This window comes from Brassica napus, chromosome C9 (genome assembly GCF_020379485.1).
Source record: "Brassica napus cultivar Da-Ae chromosome C9, Da-Ae, whole genome shotgun sequence".
NCBI lineage: Eukaryota > Viridiplantae > Streptophyta > Magnoliopsida > Brassicales > Brassicaceae > Brassica > Brassica napus.
In genome coordinates, this window is record NC_063452.1 from 32035350 (window position 1) to 32057797 (window position 22448).

The 22448-nt window shown below is 44.3% G+C and overlaps 1 non-coding gene across 1 annotated transcript; it reads right to left on the reverse strand.

Moving 5' to 3' along the window:
- Nucleotides 1-6174: 6174 nt before the first annotated feature.
- On the reverse strand, nucleotides 6175-6281 carry LOC125593581. The gene has a single exon (XR_007329484.1). It is a non-coding gene; the product is annotated as a small nucleolar RNA R71 (small nucleolar RNA).
- Nucleotides 6282-22448: the final 16167 nt, after the last annotated feature.

The window sequence follows — 22448 nt, forward strand, 5'->3', positions numbered from 1 at the left end:
TCTAAGGAAAGCCTGCTGAGCACATTCTACAGAGGAGCTCTTCCTTAGTACAGAGCCAGATTGGATACAACTAGCAATGGGTTCTTCTTGGGAAGAACAGAGGAGGATGCAGAACAGTTGGTAGACAACATGGTCAAGAGTGATGCAGTCTACAGTGGAGACCACGACAGAGGCAGTCGAACAGATGACAAGCAGACGAGGAAGGAGTTAAAGGCTCTCCAGGATAAGATTGATATTCTCATTGCTGATAAGGCCACCCAGGAGCAGCTGCACTTTGTTGGTAACCCAAACAAAGAAGCCACACCTGTTGTCCAGGAAGTTGATGGTTTGGAAGGGCAAGAAGAGCTGTGCTTCATCAACAACAATGGTAGCTGGTACAAGAAAGAGCCAAACTTTCAGTACAACAACTACCAACAGAGATCTTTTCCCAACAACCAACAGAGTGGTTATCAGCCTCGGAACAACCAGCAAGGCAGCTATCAGCCTCAACAAAACCCTCCTCCTGGATTCAACACCAAAGGACAACAACTTGCCCAACAACAACCTACTACTTCTACCTCCACTCCTCAAGTCAGCAGCACTGATGCCCTACTAAAACAAATCTTGGAGTCTCAGACAAGAAGTGAGAAGCATGTTGGCTAAGAGTTGAAGAACCTTCACTCAAAGATTGATGGAAGCTACAATGAGCTCAACAACAAGTTCAGAACTTTGGAGTACCAGTTTGCTGCCATGAACACTCAACAAAATCGCTAACAAGGTTCTTTACCTGGAAAATCTGAGCAAAACCCCAAGGAGACCATGAAAGGTATCACCCTCAGGAGTGGTAAGGAGTTACCTCAGAAAGCTGTCACCAAGGATGCTGAGAAACTAGGTGAGGGGGTTGCCATCAACATAGATGATGAGGTGGTGATTGTTGATGAGAAAATCAATGATGAAATCTTGGAGAAGATTGTGGAAGCGAAAGGTAAAGGAAAGGTTGGGGAAGAGAAGAAAATAGTGAAAGATGGTGAAGTTGTTGCTCCAGCAAGTGAGAATTCTTTTGTTCCTCCTCCCTATGAACCCAAACTACCATTCCCAGGTAGATTCAAGAGGCAGCTGCTAGAGAAGTACAAAGCTCTATTTGAGAAGCAAATGAGTGAAGTTCAAGTCACAATGCCCATCATTGATGCTTTCATGCTGATTCCTCAATATAGCAAGTTCCTGAAAGATGTTGTAGCTGCAAAGAAGAAGGAGATGGAGGGCATGATGATTCTCACTCATGAGTGTAGTGCCATCATCCAGAGGCTTGTTGTTCCAAAGAAGCTAGAAGATCCAGGATGCTTCACATTACCTTGTGCTCTTGGACCTATGGTATTTGATAGATGTCTATGCGATTTGGGAGCTAGTGTCAGCTTGATGCCTTTATCTGTTGCTAAGAAGCTTGGTTTCACTCAGTATAAGAAGTGTAGACTGTCTCTGGTATTGGCTGATCGTTCAGTGAAGTATCCTGTGGGTATCTTGGAGGACCTCCCCGTTTTGGTTGGAAAATATGAGATCCCTACAGACTTTGTGGTGCTTGAGATGGGTGAGGAAGCTGCAGATCCTTTAATCCTTGGAAAGCCTTTCTTAGCTACAACAGGAGCAATTGTTAATGTGAAAGAGGGCAAGATTGATCTCCACTTGGGTAAAAGGCATGTTCTTCACTTTGACATCAAGGAGGTAATGAAGAAACCAACAGTTCAAGGGCAAGTTTTCTACATTGAAGAGATGGATGCCCTTGCTGATGAGCTCCTTGAAGAATTGTCACTAGAAGACCCTCTACAGCATGCTCTGACGATAGAGAGGCCAACTAAAGTGATTCAGAACCTGGAGAGTGCTGCCTATGGGATGATGTTGGATTCACACAGAGGATTTGGTAGTATGGATCAGTATGAGGAGCTGCCTCAAATTGTCCATCAGGAAGCCTCAGTCATTCAACAAGGGGACACCCTGCAAGACGACTGGAGCGAGCTTAAGGCGCCTAAAGTGGAGCTTAAACCTCTCCCCAATGGTGTAAGGTATGCATTTCTTGGTCCTAATGGAACTTTTCCAGTCATTGTGAGTAGTGAACTTACTGAAACTGAGCTATCTGAACTTTTGAAAACACTTAAAAGATTTAGAAAAGCAATAGGTTACTCACTTGATGACATCAAGGGAATATCACCCTCCTTGTGTATGCATAGGATACATCTTGAGGATGAATCAATGACTTCCATCGAGCATCAAAGAAGGTTAAATCCTAACCCGAAGGATGTTGTAAAGAAAGAGATTCTTAAACTCTTAGATGCTGGTGTTATCTACCCTATCTCAGATTCTAAATGGGTATCTCATGTGCATGTTGTGCCAAAAAAGGGTGGTATAACTGTGATTAAAAATGACAAGGATGAATTGATACCAACAAGAACAGTCACTGGGCATAGGATGTGTATTGATTACCGCAAACTGAACTCTGCATCTAGAAATGATCATTTTCCACTTTCATTTATTGATCAGATGCTTGAGAGACTTGCAAATCATCCATTCTATTGTTTTCTTGATGGATATTCGGGATTCTTCCAGATCCCCATACATCCCAATGATCAGGAGAAAACAACATTCACATGTTCTCATGATACCTTTGCATATCGAAGAATGCCATTTGGTCTATGTAATGCTCCAGCCACCTTTCAAAGGTGCATGATGTCGATCTTTTCTGATCTGATTGAGGATGTTGTGGAGGTGTTCATGGATGATTTCTCTGTCTATGGATCTTCGTTTTCTGCTTGTTTGTCATTTTTGTGCAGGGTCCTACAGAGATGTGAAGACACCAACCTTGTGCTGAGCTGGGAGAAGTGTCACTTCATGGTCAAAGAAGGGATTGTGCTGGGGCACAAGATTTCAGAGAAGGGGATTGAGGTGGATAAGGCCAAAATCGATGTTATGGTTGGTTTGCCCCCACCAAAGACAGTGAAAGACATCCAAAGTTTTCTTGGTCATGCTGGTTTTACAGGAGATTCATAAAAGATTTCTCCATGATCACTAGACCATTGACCAGGCTGCTGTGCAAAGAAGCCACATTCAGCTTTGATGTGGAGTGTCTAGAAGCTTTCAAGAAGCTGAAAGGTGAACTCATCAGTGCTCCAATTGTCCAGCCACCTAATTGGGATCTCCCCTTTGAGATCATGTGTGATGCTAGTGTTTATCTGTGGGAGCTGATTTGGGGCAGAAGAAAGATGGCAAGACCCATGTGATCTACTACGCGAGCCAAACCCTGAATGATGCTCAGATGAGATATGCCACAACAGAGAAGGATATGCTAGCCATAGTCTTTGCCTTTTGAGAAGTTTAGAAGCTACTTGGTGGGATCTAAAGTCATTGTCTACACAGATCATGTTGCGTTGAGACACCTTTTGGCGAAGAAGGATGCAAAGCCCAGGCTCTTGAGATGGATTCTTTTGCTGCAAGAGTTTGATTTAGAGATCAAGGACAAGCCAGGAGTTGAGAATGGTGTAGCTGATCACTTGTCCAGGCTGAGAGTGGAGTGTGGCATTCCAATTGATGAAGGACTCCCTGAGGAACAGATCATGGCTATTAGAGCAGTGATAGCAGTTTGTGAGACTGGAAGGAAGCTTGAAGAAGTCAAGGCAACAGAAGAGAAAGAACCTTGGTATGCTGATTTGGTGAATTATCTAGCCACAGGATAAGAGCCTTTGAATCTTGTGGGTTATGCCAAGAAGAAGTTCTACAAAGATGTAAAGCGATACTACTGAGATGAGCCCTACCTCTACATTCTCTGCAAAGATCAACTTTATAGGAGAGTGGTTGCTAATGAGGAGATTGATGGGATCCTTACACAGTGTCATGGATCTTCTTATGGAGGCCACTTTGCTACCTTCAAGACTGTTGCTAAGGTGTTATAAGCTGGATTCTGGTGGCCACACATGTTCAAGGACACACAAGACTTTGTTTCAAGGTGTGATTCATGCCAAAGGAGGGGAAACATCACCAAGAGGAATGAGATGCCTCAGAATTGATATCTTGCATATTTCTATTGTTTTATCCATTCACCCATGTGCATTTTGATCATATAGATTAGGATTTAGCCATGTTTAGGTTGCATTTTGCATACATGAGTCCTTATCAGGTATTGGAGTACCACATGGAGTTCTTGGAGACATTTGGGTGCAATTGGAGTTCAAAAGAAGTGTTTAAAGTGATCATTGGGCGAGCACCTTACCGGAGCGACCAGTCCGGAGCGACACCATCAAGTCGCTCTGATCTCCCTATCAGAGCGACCTTACCAGAGCGACAGGGAATAGTCGCTCGCGTTTTGATCACCCGGAGACGCGAGAACGAGTCCGGAGCGACCTCTCGCAGCGACACAGCGAGGTCGCTCCCGAAGCATGGAGCGACAGGGAGGAGTCGCTCGCGTTTTCATCACTCGAAGACGCAAGAACGAGTCCGGAGCGACCTCTCGCAGCGACACAGCGAGGTCGCTCCCGAAGCATGGAGCGACTTGTCGGAGCGACGAGCGGAGGTCGCTGCGCGTCTTATTTCTGCTCGAACTTATGATTTCTCAAGGGCCTTTTGGTCATTTCATTATGCACGTTTTTATTTTCTAAACCTATGTTTTAATACTCTGTAAGCCACCAGGAGGCGGATCATCTTTGTTCTTAAGAAAAACCACCAAAAACCTTTGGAAAGTATTCTCTTGAATCAATTGATCAGTTTTGTTATTGAAATTCTGTGTTCTTATATCTATTTTCTGTGTTTCTCTACATGATTAATCTGAAATCCAACATGGGTTTAAGAGGAATCATGGAGATTAGTGAGTAATCACCCTTTGAATTCATGGGTTAGGGAGATTAAGGGTGATTAGGTTAGAGCTAGGATGTTTTAGTGTAGATCATTCATATTTCCTTGCTAACAGAGTGAACATAATGCATCTTCTGAGTTGGCCACTCAGTTGTTGATCGTTAGGCATTTCTCACCCGAAAGGTGTTCGAGGAAATGCCCGAGACAACTCTTCTAAGCTTTTAGCATACTTTGCCAAAGACATTTGTTGTTAGAGGTGCTAAGATAGCCATTGGACTTGCTAGTTATGATTGTTTTCATATTATTCAACCAAAGACATTTGATGTTTGAATTGTGTTAGTAAATGAACATTCATCTAGACATAGAGTTTGTTTAGGATTGTGTCTAAGCTTAAGGTTGATAGTTTGATTGATCGTTTGCCATCCTTAGTTCGAAACTTGATCACCCGAGGTCTAATCCATATATCCATGAGTTCTCTTTTCTCATAGTTAAGAAAATATCATTTAGTTATTCCTTTTAGTTAGTTATAGTTTAAAAACCATTGGTTGCACTTAGATTAAGTGATTACTTGCATTCTCGGTGCTTTCATATCTCTCAGAACTGGTTCGACAATCATTTATACTACAACATTTGTCTTAGGAGCCTTGAAAACTCCTAACATCAAATTGGCGCCGTTGCCAAATTCTGAGTAGATTTAAACATTGAGATTTAGTCAATTGCTTGAGAGTAAGTCATTTTTATTTTCTTTTGTTACTGACTCTTTTTCACCTCCCTTTAATCTACAGGTGTATGAACTTGCGGAGCAACGGTCCATCAAACCTAGTTCCACGAGCTGCAGACATCAGAGCTTTAGAGAGAGAGTGTGCTGGAAAGAAAAGAGAAGAAGAGCAACAGGCTCAACTGCAAAGACTGAACACTGATATGGGAGACGTTCATCAGCATGATGCAGGCGTCAATGGCGCTAATAACAATGCTCCAGCTAACCAACAGCGAGCAGCTCGACCCATTGGCACTTACGATCGCCCCAACATTCATGGTCATAGATTGGGAATCCGAGCACCCGCTGTGGCAGCCAACAACTTTGAGATCAAATCAGGACTCCTCAACGTGATCGAGAACAACAAGTATCATGGCTTGGCTCTAGAGGATCCATTTGATCACTTGGACAGGTTCGACAGCTACTGTGGGTTGTCAAAAACCAATGGTGTGTCCGAAGATGCCTTAAAGCTCAAGCTATTCCCCTTCTCTTTGGGGGATAAGGCACGTCAGTGGGAGAAGTCTCTACCCAGCGACTCCATCACCACTTGGGATGATTGCAAGAGAGCATTCTTGGAGAAGTTCTTCTCTACTTCAAGAACTGCTAAGCTGAGAAATGAGATTTCCAGCTTCCAACAGAAGGGCTTGGAAGGATTCAGTGAAGCCTGGGAGAGATTCAAGGGCTACCAAGCTCAATGCCCACACCATGGTTTCTCTAAGGAGAGTTTGCTGAGCACATTCTACCGTGGTGCTCTTCCTAAGTACAGGGCCAGACTGGATACAGCTAGCAATGGGTTCTTCTTGGGGAGAACTGAGGAGGATGCAGAGGAGCTGGTTGACAACATGGTTAAGAGTGATGCAGTCTACAGTGGAGACCACGACAGAGGTAGTAGAACAGATGATAAGCAGACGAGGAAGGAGTTGAAGGCTCTACAGGATAAGATAGACATCCTCATTGCTGACAAAGCTACCCAAGAGCAGCTGCACTTTGTTGGCAACCCAAGCCAAGAGACACCAGTTGTTGTCCATGAAGTTGAGGGTTTGGAAGGTCAGGAAGAGCTGTGTTTCATCAACAACAATGGTAGCTGGTACAAGAAAGAGCCCAACTTTCAGTACAACAACTACCAACAGAAATCCTATTCCAACAACCAACAGAGTGGTTATCAGCCTCGGAATAATCAGCAAGGCAGCTATCAACCTCAGCAAAACCCTCCTCCTGGTTTCAACAACAAGGGCAACCATTCTTCCCAACAGCAATCTAATCCCTCTACCTCAACTCCTCAAGTCAACAGCACTGAAGCTCTACTGAAACAAATCCTGGAGTCTCAAACAAGAAGTGAGAAGCATGTTGGCTATGAGTTGAAGAACCTTCACTCAAAGATTGATGGGAGCTACAATGAGCTCAACAACAAGTTCAGAGCTTTGGAGAACCAGTTTGCTGCCATGAACACTCAACAAAATCGCCAACAAGGTTCTCTACCTGGAAAATCTGAGCAAAACCCAAAGGAAACCATGAAAGCTATCACTCTCAGGAGTGGTAAGGAGTTACCTCAGAGAGCTCTCACCAAGGATGCTGAGAAACAAAGTGAGGGGGTTGCCATCAACATAGATGATGAAGTGGTGATTGTTGATGAGAAGATCAATGACGAGATCTTGGAGAAGATAGTGGAAGCCAAAGGAAAAGGAAAGGTTGGAGAAGAGAAGAAAACAGTTAAGGATGGTGAAGTTGTCACTCCTGCAAGTGAAAGTTCTTTTGTTCCTCCTGCCTATGAACCCAAGCTCCCATTCCCAGGTCGATTCAAGAGGCAGCTGCTAGAGAAGTACCAAGCTCTATTTGAAAAGCAAATGAGTGAAGTCCAGGTCACAATGCCCATTATTGATGCTTTCATGCTGATTCCTCAATACAGCAAGTTCCTGAAAGATGCTGTAGCTGCAAAGAAGAAAGAGATGGAGGGCATGGTGATTCTCACTCATGAGTGCAGTGCTATCATTCAGAGGCTTGTCATTCCAAAGAAGCTAGAAGATCCAGGATGCTTCACATTACCTTGTGCTCTTGGACCTATGGTATTTGATAGATGTCTCTGCGATTTGGGAGCTAGTGTCAGCTTGATGCCCCTATCTGTTGCTAAGAAGCTCGGCTTCACTCAGTACAAGAAGTGTAGACTTTCTCTGGTATTGGCTGATCGTTCAGTGAAGTACCCTGTGGGTATCTTAGAGGACCTCCCAGTGATGGTTGGAAATTATGAGATCCCTACAGACTTTGTGGTGCTTGAAATGGGTGAAGAAGCTCAAGACCCTTTAATCCTTGGAAGGCCTTTCTTAGCAACAGCAGGAGCTATTGTTAATGTGAAAGAAGGCAAGATTGATCTCCATCTGGGTAAAGGGCACATTCTCCATTTTGACATCAAGGAGGTAATGAGGAGGCCAACAGTTCAAGGGCAAGTGTTCTACATTGAAGAGATGGACGCCCTTGCTGATGAACTCCTTGAAGAGTTGTCACTAGAGGACCCTCTACAGCATGCTTTGACTGTAGAGAGAGAGGCTGTGGTGATTGAGAACCTGGAGAGTACTGCCTATGGGATGATGCTGGATTCACACCAGGGGTTTGTCAGTAAGGATCAGTACGAGGAGCTTCCACAGATGGTTCACCAAGAAGTCTCAGCCACTCAGCAAGATGACACCCAGCAGAATGACTGGAGTGAGCTTAAGGCACCTAAAGTGGAGCTTAAACCTCTCCCCCATGGTGTAAGGTATGCATTCCTTGGTCCTAATGAAACTTATCCTGTCATTGTGAGTAGTGAACTTACTGAAACTGAGCTATCTGAACTTTTGAAAACGCTTAAAAGATTTAGAAAGGCAATAGGTTACTCACTGGATGACATCAAGGGAATATCACCCTCTTTGTGCATGCATAGGATACATCTTGAGGATGAATCAATGACTTCTATCGAGCATCAAAGAAGGTTAAATCCTAACCTGAAGGATGTTGTAAAGAAAGAGATTCTTAAACTCTTAGATGCTGGTGTTATTTACCCTATCTCAGATTCTAAATGGGTATCACCTGTGCATGTTGTACCAAAGAAAGGTGGTATCACTGTGATTAAAAATGACAAGGATGAATTGATACCAACAAGAACCATCACAGGTCATAGAATGTGCATTGATTACCGAAAACTAAACTCCGCATCTAGAAAGGATCATTTCCCATTACCATTTATTGATCAGATGCTTGAGAGACTTGCAAATCACCCATTCTATTGCTTTCTTGATGGGTACTCAGGATTTTTCCAAATCCCCATACATCCCAATGATCAAGAGAAAACGACATTCACATGTCCCTATGGTACCTTTGCATATCGAAGGATGCCATTTGGTCTATGTAATGCTCCAGCCACCTTTCAAAGGTGCATGATGTCAATTTTCTCTGATCTGATTGAGGATGTTGTGGAGGTATTTATGGATGATTTCTCTGTCTACGGATCTTCGTTTTCTGCTTGTTTGTCAAACTTGTGCAGGGTCCTACAGAGATGTGAAGACACCAACCTTGTGCTGAATTGGGAGAAGTGTCACTTCATGGTCAAGGAAGGGATTGTGCTGGGACACAAGATTTCAGAGAAGGGGATTGAGGTGGATAAAGCCAAAATCGATGTTATGGTTGGTTTGCCCCCACCAAAGACAGTGAAAGACATCCGGAGTTTTCTTGGTCATGCTGGGTTCTACAGGAGGTTCATCAAGGACTTCTCCATGATCACTAGACCTTTGACCAGGCTGCTGTGCAAGGAAGCCACCTTCAGTTTTGATGTGGAATGTCTACAAGCTTTCAAGAAGCTGAAAGGTGAACTCATTAGTGCTCCAATTGTCCAGCCACCTGATTGGGATCTCCCTTTTGAGATCATGTGTGACGCTAGTGACTATGCTGTGGGAGCTGTTTTGGGGCAGAAGAAAGATGGCAAAACCCATGTGATCTACTATGCCAGCCAAACCCTCAATGATGCTCAGATGAGGTATGCCACAACAGAGAAGGAGATGCTGGCAATTGTTTTTGCCTTTGAGAAGTTCAGGAGCTACTTGGTTGGGTCTAAAGTCATTGTCTACACAGATCATGCTGCCTTGAGACACCTTTTGGCCAAGAAGGATGCAAAACCCAGGCTTTTGAGGTGGATCCTTTTGCTTCAAGAGTTTGATATGGAGATTAAGGACAAGCCAGGAGTTGAGAATGGTGTAGCTGATCATTTGTCCAGGTTGAGGGTAGAGTCTGGTATTCCTATTGACGAAGGACTTCCTGAGGAGCAGATCATGGCTATTGAAGCAGTGATAGCAGTTTGTGAGACTGGTAGGAAGCTGGAAGAAGTCAAGGCAACAGAAGAGAAGGAACCTTGGTATGCTGATTTGGTGAACTACCTAGCCACAGGAAGAGAACCTTTGAATCTTGTGGGCTATGCCAAGAAGAAGTTCTACAAGGATGTGAAGAGATACTACTGGGATGAACCCTATCTCTACATTCTCTGCAAGGATCAGCTTTATAGAAGAGTGGTTGCAAATGAGGAGATTGATGGGATCCTTACACAGTGTCATGGATCATCTTATGGAGGCCACTTTGCCACCTTCAAGACAGTTGCGAAAGTGTTACAAGCTGGATTCTGGTGGCCACATATGTTCAAGGATACACAAGACTTTGTTTCAAAGTGTGATTCTTGCCAAAGAAGAGGAAACATCACCAAGAGGAATGAGATGCCTCAGAATCCAATCCTTGAAGTTGAAGTGTTTGATGTGTGGGGTATTGACTTCATGGGACCATTTCCATCATCTTTTGGAAACAAATACATCCTTGTGGCTGTTGATTATGTCTCCAAATGGGTGGAAGCTATTGCAAGCCCCACCAATGATGCTAGAGTTGTAACCAAGATGTTCAAGAGCATCATCTTTCCAAGGTTTGGAGTCCCAAGAGTTGTGATCAGTGACGGAGGTTCCCACTTCATTAACAAACTGCTTGAGGGACTTCTCAAGAAGAATGGTGTGAAGCACAAGGTGGCAACTCCTTATCACCCCCAAACAAGTGGCCAAGTTGAGATTTCTAACAGGGAGATCAAGTCTATCTTGGAGAAGATTGTGGGGATCACAAGGAAGGATTGGTCCAATAAGCTTGATGATGCACTTTGGGCTTATAGGACAGCGTACAAGACACCACTGGGCACCACACCTTTCAACCTAGTGTATGGGAAAGCTTGCCATCTGCCAGTGGAGCTTGAGTACAAGGCACTATGGGCAATAAAGTTGCTAAACTTTGACATCAAGAGTACCAAGGAGAAAAGGATTTTTCAGCTACATGAGCTTGATGAGATAAGAATGAATGCTTTTGAGAACTCAAGGATCTACAAGGAGAAGACTAAAGCTTTCCATGACAAGAATATCCTGAAGAGAGAGTTTAAAGAAGGAGATCAAGTTCTTCTCTACAACTCTAGGCTGAAGCTATTTCCAGGAAAGCTTAAGTCAAGGTGGTCAGGTCCTTTCAAAGTCAAAGAGGTTAGGCCATATGGAGCAATAGTTTTGTGGAGTACTGATGGAAGAGACTTCACCTCGAGGTCGCTCGGCTTAAAGATGTTTTGTGCTCCAAAAACACTCTCGGAGCGACCTCTCAGAGCGAGCACATGAAGTCGCTCCAGCTGGGAGCGACATTACGGGAGCGACACCTCGAAGTCGCTCGCGTTTTCGTCGTCACGGAGCTCTAAAACTGGCCCGGAGCGACGTCCAAGAACGACACCTCGAAGTCGCTCCAGCTCCAGAGCGAGGTTTCGAGAGCGACACTCCAAGGTCGCTCGCGTTTTCGTCGAATCACGACGCGAGAAAATGACTCGGGAGCGACCTCTCGCAGCAACACCCTCACGTCGCTCCCGAGCCGGTCCAGGTAAGTTTTCTAACTCTAAACCCCGGTTTAATTAAAGTAAACCGACCCTAACCACCCTAGACCGAACCGGACGACCCTAAACCTAACTCAACCCCCGCGACTCCATCTCTATCACTCTCCCCTCCTCTCACAAACTCTCAAACTCTCTCAAACTCACCCACACCAAAAATCCCAAAACTTTCTCAATTCTCACCCAAATCAACTAGTTCTTGTTTCTAAATCCAAGCTTTCGCCCCTGTAGCCTATTCCTCACCACCCATTCACCATTTCTTTTCATCCAAAGCAAGGTATTGAGTTTTAAATTCAAATTCGTAGGTCCATGAACCCTAGGATTTGAAAATCGAAATTTGGTCATTTTCTTGCTAGATTGTGGTGAAATAGACTAGGGAAAGCTTATCTATCAAGTTGGGTTGTCGAATAAATGGTGAAATTGAGTTTAATTTGCACTTTGGCAAAATTAGGGTTCATGGATTTGGGGGTTTTCGAATTCGACCTTAATTGGGTGTGTCTGTGGGTGAACAAGATGCGTTAAGGTGTTACAAGAGTGAGAATTGTTGCATTGTGTTGAACTTGAGTTTAAATTGATAATTCATTTGTTAAGTTCACTTTTGCAATTTTCACTTGCAAAGTCTTGCCCTTCTTTACTTCCATCTACTTATCCCTTTTCAAGTTTTTAATTTTTCAGGTGAAAATGGTTAAGAAGACAAAGGGAAAGTTGGAAGCTGAGAGGCAAGAAGCTGAAAGACAAGAGTTTGCACTAAGAGGAAAAGCTTTACCCTGCGAGCCAACTGGCTCAGGGACGCAGAGGACTGTTCGACAGCAGACTTTGGCTGCAAGGAAATCGAAAGAACAGGAGAAGAGGGCAGGGAAAAGTGTAGCAGTTCCCAACCATGAGGAAAGTGAAACTGAGAGTGCTGATGAGCAGGCACCTACGAAGAAAGCCAAGATGTCCAAAGGCAAAGGGGTTGCGGTTGATCGAGATAGGGCGAAAACTCCATCTGTGGAGGAGCTGTATGATCACTTGAAGAATGAGGTCACTTGGACTCCAACCAGGTTCGCCGACCTTGATCTGCTGAAGGAGTTGGGTCTTGAATCTGACATTGAAGAGATGCTAGGACATTTGAAGATGCCAAAACTCCTCACCATGGCATATCCTTTCTACAAGGATGTCACTTGTCAGTTCTTATCTTCTCTTGCGGTCACTTACCACGACACCGCGCATGTGAGGCAAGGATGGGGCAAAATCAGTTTCAAGGTCAATGGACGAGAATACAACATGAACTTCAAGGACATTGGGAGAGTCATGGGGTTCCAAGACCTAGAAGACCACTCCCTACCCAAGTGTGAGAACCTTCCCACGGAGCTTTGGAAGTTGATCACTGGAAACAAACACACTACCGGGGCTGACAAGAACTCACACATCCGACACCCGTCCGTACGTTACCTCCACAGGATGCTCGTCCATGCATTCTACCCACGGAAGCAAGCTGGTACGGTTACTGAGGAAGACATGCGACTGCTCTGTCCGGCTATCCGTCCCTACGCCCAACCTGGAGTTTTACCCCTTCCCAGCACCGACATCTATGCTACCTTCGGGATGGTCAGTTTCTTTGTGGGTCGTCTCCAGCACTACAGAGACTGGGCGTGGTACACCACTGATTCGCGCCCAAAGATGGGGATAGGTGGAATGATCACACCACTGCTCCAATTTCTGAATGTTCCCTTGGGAAAGGACGCAGCGGGACCTAAGTTCATTGATGGCACCTACTTGAGGATTGCTACCTATTTTAGTGGGATGTATGGGAAGGACTACGTCTACCACTACTACTTGCAGGGCAAGCCAGTCGAAGTGGTTCTTCCAAACCGGAACCTGACGAGTTTAGAGATACCTGGAGCTATCAGCTTCAACATACCCCAGGAGTACTTTCTTGGAGAACACGGGCCTCTCGATCCAGTTAATGCTGCTCCATCAAGGAGAAGGAGTGTTCCTACGCGACATGACTCGCCTGTTGCAGACCCTTCTGAGCATATCTATGGACCTCCGCGCTACTACTTCAAGCCACATGACGGAGTTCTTCCCCCTGGAGCTCTTCGTGATGCTCATGACCACATTAGTCGCCTTCAGAGGTGGAACAAGGCTCAGGACAGAACGATAGAAAAGCTGAAGGATAAGTGCAAGGCGCTAAGCAAGACAGTAAAGAAGCAGGCAAAGACCTCAGCCAAATTCATGAAGAAAGTAGCTGATGTCTTAACCAGGGGAGGAATAGCTAGATGTAGCTCAGCAGACTTCGCTTTCGCGAACACCTCAAACCCCCAGCCTCCACCTCCACCTGATGCTCTTGGCTTCTCCCTCACTGCTGCGCAGCTTCAGCGTAAGTGGAGGAACCCACCCACTTAACCTTCCACTTCCGGTAACAAGTCCCCCTCCCTCGCTTCTTCTGATAGTGAGGTCGAGATTGACGAGGTTGAGAGCCAACCATGGTATGGAGGCTCCGGTTCAGCATCCGGTGGTTACTACACCTCCTTCCCACCTGACGACGACGATGCTGGGGCATCTGCCCCCACCTACTATCCATAGGAGGTACTTCTTTCTCTCCCTTGTATATACCATTTCCTTTTTGCATATTAGTCTTCTTTTCGGTATCTCTCTCTTTCTTGACAACACAGAGACTGTGTAACTCAAGTTTGGGGGAGGTACCAAGCATTTGATCATGTTTGCTTTGATGTTGTTTCATGAGTCATGCATAAAAAAATTCATTTGCATAAAAAAAAAAAAAAAAAAAAACAAATTCATTTAGTTTGCATCATTTTGCATTTCTAGGAGAGTCTAGGGCATATAGGTTGCATTAACTTGCATTGGGAGCAATGATTTTAAATGCCTTATAAAGAACACTACGTTTCACCTGAAAAGCTATGCACCTCTCGAAAAGACTTGTATGATTCGTGCCTTGAAAACTCTTCTTGAAACTTGTTGATTGCTGAAACCTAGTCTTTGAAGCCAACTACGACCCTATTTGAACTAAACGAACTTAATGCTTCTTGCTTAGAGTCCCTTGTGTACTGAGTCATGGCTATACACACTTGAGTTGTCGCATCTTTTATGCCAATCTTTTTCAAACTCTAGTGGTAGACCACTCCCAAAACCCTTTCCCTCCTTTTAAGCTTTCATTGTTTGATGAGTGAGGCCTTCTTAGGAAAGTCTTACATGTGCATAATGTTGAGAGTATTGGGAACGACAATGCTTGATCTTCATTCTTGCTAGATTAGGCACATCATTGTCTAGCCATAGATGGGGGTGAGTGTTGTAAAGTTTGATTTGGGAGTATGAGAAAGTGGAAGGAAAAGAGTGAACTCTTGTGCTTAATTGACTAGTCTTTATGGGATAAGTAGAGAAACTTCTAGCTCAGTTTATGAAAAGTCTTGGCCCCCGAAAAAAAAAAAAAAAAAAAAAGAAAAGAAAAAAAATAATATATGAAAAAAAAAAAAAAAAAGAAGAAAGGGGGCTAGCAAAACTGTTTAGAGCTAAGTTTTGTTTTGAAGTTGAGAAAAATCCTTATGAGATTTCAAAGAAAAGAGTTTTGTGTGCAGGGTTCTTGAGATCTTTTGGTGAGAGATGTGAGTTGGGCTTGACATTGGGGAAAGATTGTGTAATTGTATGTTTGGGAAAAGGGTAGAACAATGGAGATTGAGCATTGTATGCATGAGTTGGTCCCTTTCTTAGATATATTATGTGCAATGTCAAGGCTACTTGTTTCGAGAGTAAACCACCTTAAAGATTTTATGTTTCGAACCTCTTGAATCACTTGAATAAAAGCCTTCCCTTACCCAAATGACTTGGACCGACTGACCATTTGCAAGAATTCACTAGATGTTTTGTGCTTAATGAATGTGAGAGTTGGTTGATTTGAATGTGTGGATGCTTGATGATGAGTGTAGGGGCAAAAGGAGTTGAGATAGGCCTAGAGAAGCTAGAGTGTAATAAGAGAGTGTGCTAATTGTGTTTGCTAGTTGTGTTTCTTTTGGCTATGAGCTCGCACCTTCAAACCTCTCTCCCTATGAGTTCTAGAAAGTTCACTTGTGGACAAGTAAAGAACAAGTTTGGGGGAGTTGATATCTTGCATATTTCTATTGTTTTATCCATTCACCCATGTGCATTTTGATCATATAGATTAGGATTTAGCCATGTTTAGGTTGCATTTTGCATACATGAGTCCTTATCAGGTATTGGAGTACCACATGGAGTTCTTGGAGACATTTGGGTGCAATTGGAGTTCAAAAGAAGTGTTTAAAGTGATCATTGGGCGAGCACCTTACCGGAGTGACACCATCAAGTCGCTCTGATCTCCCTATCAGAGCGACCTTACCAGAGCGACAGGGATGAGTCGCTCGCGTTTTGATCACCTGGAGACGCGAGAACGAGTCCGGAGCGACCTCTCGCAGCGACACAGCGAGGTCGCTCCCGAAGCATGGAGCGACTTCACGGAGCGACAGGGAGGAGTCGCTCGTGTTTTCATCACTCGGAGACGCGAGAACGAGTCCGGAACGACCACTCGCAGCGGCACATCGAGGTCGCTCCCGAAGCATGGAGCGACTTGTCGGAGCGACGAGCGGAGGTCGCTGCGCGTCTTATTTCTGCTCGAACTTATGATTTCTCAAGGGCCTTTTGGTCATTTCATTATGCATGTTTTTATTTTCTAAACCTATGTTTTAATACTCTGTAAGCCACCAGGAGGCGGATCATCTTTGTTCTTAAGAAAAACCACCAAAAACCTTTGGAAAGTCATCTCTTGATTCAATTGATCAGTTTTGTTATTGAAATTCTGTGTTCTTATATCTATTTTCTGTGTTTCTCTACATGATTAATCTGAAATCCAACATGGGTTTAAGAGGAATCATGGAGATTAGTGAGTAATCACCCTTTGAATTCATGGATTAGGGAGATTAAGGGTGATTAGGTTAGAGCTAGGATGTTTTAGTGTAGATCATTCATATTTCCTTGCTAACAGAGTGAACATAATGCATCTCCTGAGTTGGCCACTCAGTTGTTGATCCTTAGGCATTTCTCACCCGAAAGGTGTTCGAGGAAATGCCCGAGACAACTCTTCTAAGCTTTTAGCATACTTTGCCAAAGACATTTGTTGTTAGAGGTGCTAAGATAGCCATTGGACTTGCTAGTTATGATTGCTTTCATATTATTCAACCAAAGACATTTGATGTTTGAATTGTGTTAGTAAATGAACATTCATCTAGACATAGAGTTTGTTTAGGATTGTGTCTAAGCTTAAGGTTGATAGTTTGATTGATCGTTTGCCATCCTTAGTTCGAAACTTGATCACCCGAAGTCTAATCCCTATATCCATGAGTTCTCTTTTCTCATAGTTAAGAAAGTATCATTTAGTTATTCCTTTTAGTTAGTTATAGTTTAAAAACCCTTTTAAAAACCATTGGTTGCACTGAGATTAAGTGATTACTTGCATTCTCGGTGCTTTCATATCTCTCAGAACTGGTTCGACAATCATTTATACTACAACATTTGTCTTAGGAGCCTTGAAAACTCCTAACATCAAGAATCCAATCCTTGAAGTTGAAGTGTTTGATGTGTGGGGTATTGACTTCATGGGGCCATTTCCATCATCACATGGCAACAAGTACATCCTGGTAGCTGTTGATTATGTCTCAAAATGGGTGGAAGCTATTGCAAGTCTCACCAATGATGCAAGAGTGGTAATCAAGATGTTCAAGAGCACCATCTTTCCAAGGTTCGGAGTTCTAAGGGTTGTAAACAGTGATGGAGGATCTCATTTCATCAACAAACTGCTTGAGGGACTTCTCATGAAGAACGGTGTTAAGCACAAGGTTGCAACTCCTTACCATCCTCAAACAAGTGGTCAAGTTGAGATTTCTAACAGAGAGATCAAGTCCATTTTGGAGAAGATTGTGGGGATCACAAGGAAGGATTGGTCAGTTAAGCTTGATGATGCGCTTTGGGCTTATAGGACAGCTTACAAGACACCTCTAGGGACCACACCTTTCAACCTATTGTACGGGAAAGCTTGCCATCTGCCAGTGGAGCTTGAGTACAAGGCACTTTGGGCAGTAAAGTTGCTGAACTTTGACATCAAGAGTGCCAAGGAGAAAAGGCTTTTTCAGCTACACGAGCTTGATGAGATAAGAATGGATGCCTTTGAAAACTCAAGGATCTACAAGGAGAAGACTAAAGCTTTCCATGACAAGAATATCCTAAAGAGAGAGTTTAAAGAAGGAGATCAAGTTCTTCTGTACAACTCAAGACTGAAGTTGTTTCCAGGAAAGCTTAAGTCAAGGTGGTCCGGCCCCTTAAAGGTCAAAGAGGTTAAGCCATATGGAGCAATAGTTTTGTGGAGTACTGATGGAAGAGACTTCACAGTCAATGGGCAAAGGGTTAAGCTCTACATGGCAGATGCACCTGAGGAAGATGGAGTTTCAAATCCACTGTCTGATCCTACCCCAGCCTAATTCAAAAGGAGGCAAAGTCAAGCTAGAGACTTAAAACAAGCTCACTTGGGAGGAAGTCTCATGCGTATCCTTGTACATATTGCATTGGTATTTTCATTTTCATCATATTTCATTAAAAAAAAAAGGGGAAAAAGTGTTGAAGTAGTGTTCAGGTGGTTCATGGATCCGGTCAAGGCAAAGAATCGAGCGTGGGTTCCGCAGCGACGCCACGAGGTCGCTCCAGCTGGGAGCGACGTGATCAGAGCGACTGGTCCAACTCGCTCGAATTTTCGATGTCCGGAGCTCGAGAGTCTCTCTCGGAGCGACTTCTCGCAGCGACCACGTGAGGTCGCTCGCGTTTTCTGTGACTGGGAGCAACGTGATCAGAGCGACTCGGCTAAGTCGCTCGCATTTCGGTCTCCGGGGCTCGAGAATCGCTCTCGGAGCGACGACTCGCAGCGACCACGTAAGGTCGCTCGCATTTTTTTGTCGATCAGAGCGACTTCTCGCAGCGACCACGTGAGGTCGCTCGCATTTTCTGTCGATCAGAGCGACTTCTCGCAGCGACCACGTGAGATCGCTCCCGAGCCGGTCCAGGTAAGTACCTCTTCGATTTTGTCCGGTTTAATTCGAGTTAACCAACCCTAAACCTAACCAGACGACCCTAGACCTACCCATACCCACGACCTTCATCTCTTTCACTCTCCCTTCCTTTCACAAACACCCATACTCTCTCAACAAACTCACACCAAAAATCTCCTAACTTTCTCAATTCTCACCCAGATCTCCTAGTTCTTGTTTCTAAATCCAAGCTTTCGCCCCAACAGTCTATTCCTCACTACCCATTCCCCATTTCCTTTCATCCAAGGCAAGGTACAATGGTTAGGAAAACTAAGGGAAAGTCGGAGGCTGAGAGGCAAGAACCTGAAAGTCAAGAGTCTTCGTTGAGAGGAAAGGCTTTAGCCTCGGAACGAGCTGGTTCTGGGACACAAAGGACTTCTCGACAGCAAACAGTGGCTGCAAAGAAGGCAAAGGAGCAAGAGAAGAGGGCAGGAAAGAGTATAGCAGTTGCCACATATGAGGAGAGTGGCGATGAAAGTGCAGATGAGCAGGCTCCTACAAAGAGGGCCAAGATGTCCAAGGGGAAGGAGGTTGCTGAGGATAGAGACAGGGCAAAAACTCCATCTGAAGAAGAGCTGTATCATCATTTGCTGAATGGGGTAACTTGGACTCCAACCAGATTCGCTGACCTTGATTTGCTGAAGGAGGTGGGTCTCGATTCTGATATTGAGGCAATGCTGGGGCACTTGAAGATCCCAAACTCCTCACCATGGCCTACCCTGCCTACCGGGATGTCTCCTGTCAGTTCCTGTCTTCCCTTGAGGTCACTTACCATGACGCTCCGCACGTGAGGCAAGGATGGGGCAAAATAAAGTTCAAGGTCAATGGGAGAGAGTACAACATGAACTTCAAAGACATTGGGAGAGTCATGGGTTTCCAAGACTTGGCAGACTACTCCCTTCCCAAGTGTGAAAACCTCCCCGCTCAGCTTTGGAAGTTAATCACTGGAAACAAGCACTCTACCGGGGCTGACAAGAACTCACATATCCGGCACTCATCTGTACGCTACCTCCATAGGATGCTCGTCCATGCATTCTACCCACGGAAGCAAGCTGGTAATGTCACCGAGGAAGACATGCGACTGCTCTGCCCGGCTATCCGCCCCTACGCCCCACCTGGAACGTTGCCCCTTCGAAGCAACGACATCTATGCTTCCTTCGGGATGGTCAGCTTTTTCGTGAATCGTCTCGAGCACTACAGAGACTGGGCATGGTACACAACTGATTCCCAACCAAAGGTTGGGATAGGCGGGATGATCACACCACTGCTCCAATTTCTGAATGTTCCCTTGGGAAAGGACACAGGAGGGTCTAAGTTCATCGATGGTACTTACTTGAGGATTTCCACCTATTTCAGTGGGATGTATGGGAAGGACTATGTCTACCACTACTACTTGCAGGGCAAGCCGGTTGAAGTGGTTCTTCCAAACCAGAGACTGACGAGTTTAGAGAGACCTGGAGCTATCAGCTTCAACTTATCCCAAGAAGACTTTCTTGGAGAACACGGGTCTCTCGGTCCCATTGTTGCACCAAGGAAAAGGAGTGTTCCGACGAGACACGACTTCACGAAACCTCCTAGGGAAGAATCTGTACCCATCTATGGACCTCCACGCTACTACTTCAAGCCACATGATGGAGTCCTTCCCCCTGGTGTGCTTCGTGACGCTCATGACACATTGGCCGACTTCAGCGATGGAACAAGGCACAAGACAGAACAATCGAAAAGCTGAAGGACAAGTGCAAGGCGCTGAGCAAGACGGTGAAGAAGCAAGCAAAGACTTCAGCCAAGTTCATGAAGAAGGTGGCCGATGTCTTGACCAGAGGAGAAATAGCTGGATGTAGCTCAGCGGACTTCGCTTTCGCGAACACATCAGTCCCTCAACCCCCACCTCAGCCCACTGATCTTGGTTTGCCACTAACTGATAGACAGCTCCAGCGACAATGGAGGAACCCACCCACTCAGCCTTCCGCCTCTGGAAACAAGTCCCCATCCCTAGCCTCTTCAGAAAGTGAGGCTGAGATTGAAGAGGTTCAAAGCCAACAATGGTATGGAGACTACAGCTCAGTGCATGGAGGTTACTACACCACGTTCCCACCGGACGACGACGATGCTGAGGCATATGCCCCCACTTACTATCCTTGAAGGTACTTCTCTACTTTCCCTTGTATATACCATTTCGTTTTTGCATATTAGTTTTCTCTTTTTGGGTATCTCTCTCTCCTTGACAACACAGAGACTGTGTCATTTAAGTTTGGGGGAGGTACCAAGTATTTGATCATGTTTGCTTTGATGTTGTTTCATTGAGTCATGCATTGCATACCTATTTGCATATAAAAAAAATCATTTAGTTTACATCATTTGCATTTCTAGGAGAGTCTAGAGCATATAGGTTGCATTCACTTGCATTGGGAGCAATGATTTTAAATGCCTTGTAAAGAACACTACTTTGCACCTGAGTAGCTTATGCACCTCTCGAAAAGACTTGTATGCTTCGAGCCTTGAAAACTCTTCCTGAAACTTGTTGATTGTTGAAACTCAGTCTTTGAAGCCAACTACAACCTTATTTGAACTGAACGAACTTAATGCATCTTGCTCATGGTCCCTTGTGTACTGAATCATGGATATACACACTTGAGTTGTCACATCCTTTATGCCAATCTTTTTGACAACCTCTAGTGGTAGACCTCTCCCTAAAATCCTTTCCTCCGTTTAAGCCTTCATTGATTGATGAGTGAGGCCTTTTTCGGAAAGTCTTACATGCACATAATGTTGAGAGTATCGGGAACGACAATGCTTGATCTTCATTCTTGCTAGATTAGGCACATTATTGTCTAGCCATAGGATGGGGGTGAGTGTTGTAAAGTTTGATTTTGGAGTATGAGAAAGTTGAAGGAAAAGAGTGAACTCTTGTGCTTAATTGACTAGTCTTTATGGGATAAGTAGAGAAACTTCTAGCTCAATTTGTGAAAAGTCTTGGCCCCCAAACAAAACAAAAAAAAAAAAAAAGGGCTAGCAAAGTTGTTTAGAGCTAAGATTTGTTTAGAAGTTGAGAAAATCCTTTACAGATTTCAAAGAAAAGGAGTTTTATGTGCAAAGTGTTCTTGGGATCTTTTGGTGAGAGATGGGAGTTGGGTTTGACATTGGGAAGTGATTGTGTAACTTGTATGTTTGGGAAAAGGGTAGAACAATGGAGATTGAGCATTGTATGCATGAGTTGGTCCATTTCTTAGATATATTATGTGCAATGTCAAGGCTACTTGTTTTGAGAGTAAACCACTTTAAAAGATCATGGATTTTGAACCTCTTGACCCACTTGAATAAAAGCTTTCCCTTACTCAACCAAATGATTTGGACCAATTGACCATTTGCAAGAATTCACCTAATGTTTTACGCTTAATGAATGTGAGAGTTGGTTGATTTGAATGTTTGGATGCTTGATGATGAGTGTAAGGGCAAAAGGAGTTGAGATAGGCCTAGAGAAGCTAGAGTGTGCTCACGTTGGATTAGATGTTGAATTTGTGTGCTAGTTGTGTTTATTTTGGCTATGAGCTCCCACCTTCAACCCTCTCTCCCTATGAGTTCTAGAAAGTTCACTTGTGGACAAGTAAAAGAACTAGTTTGGGGGAGTTGATATCTCGCATATTTCCACTGTTTTATCCATTCACCCATATGCATTTTGATCATATAGACTAGGATTTAGCCATGTTTAGGTTGCATTTTGCATACATGAGTCTTTATCAGGTATTGGAGTACCACATGGAGTTCTTGGAGACATTTGGGTGCATTTGGAGCTCAAAAGAGGTGATAAAGGTGATCATTGGACGAGCAGTGCATGGGAGCGACTTCACCGGAGCGACACCGTGAAGTCGCTGTGACACCC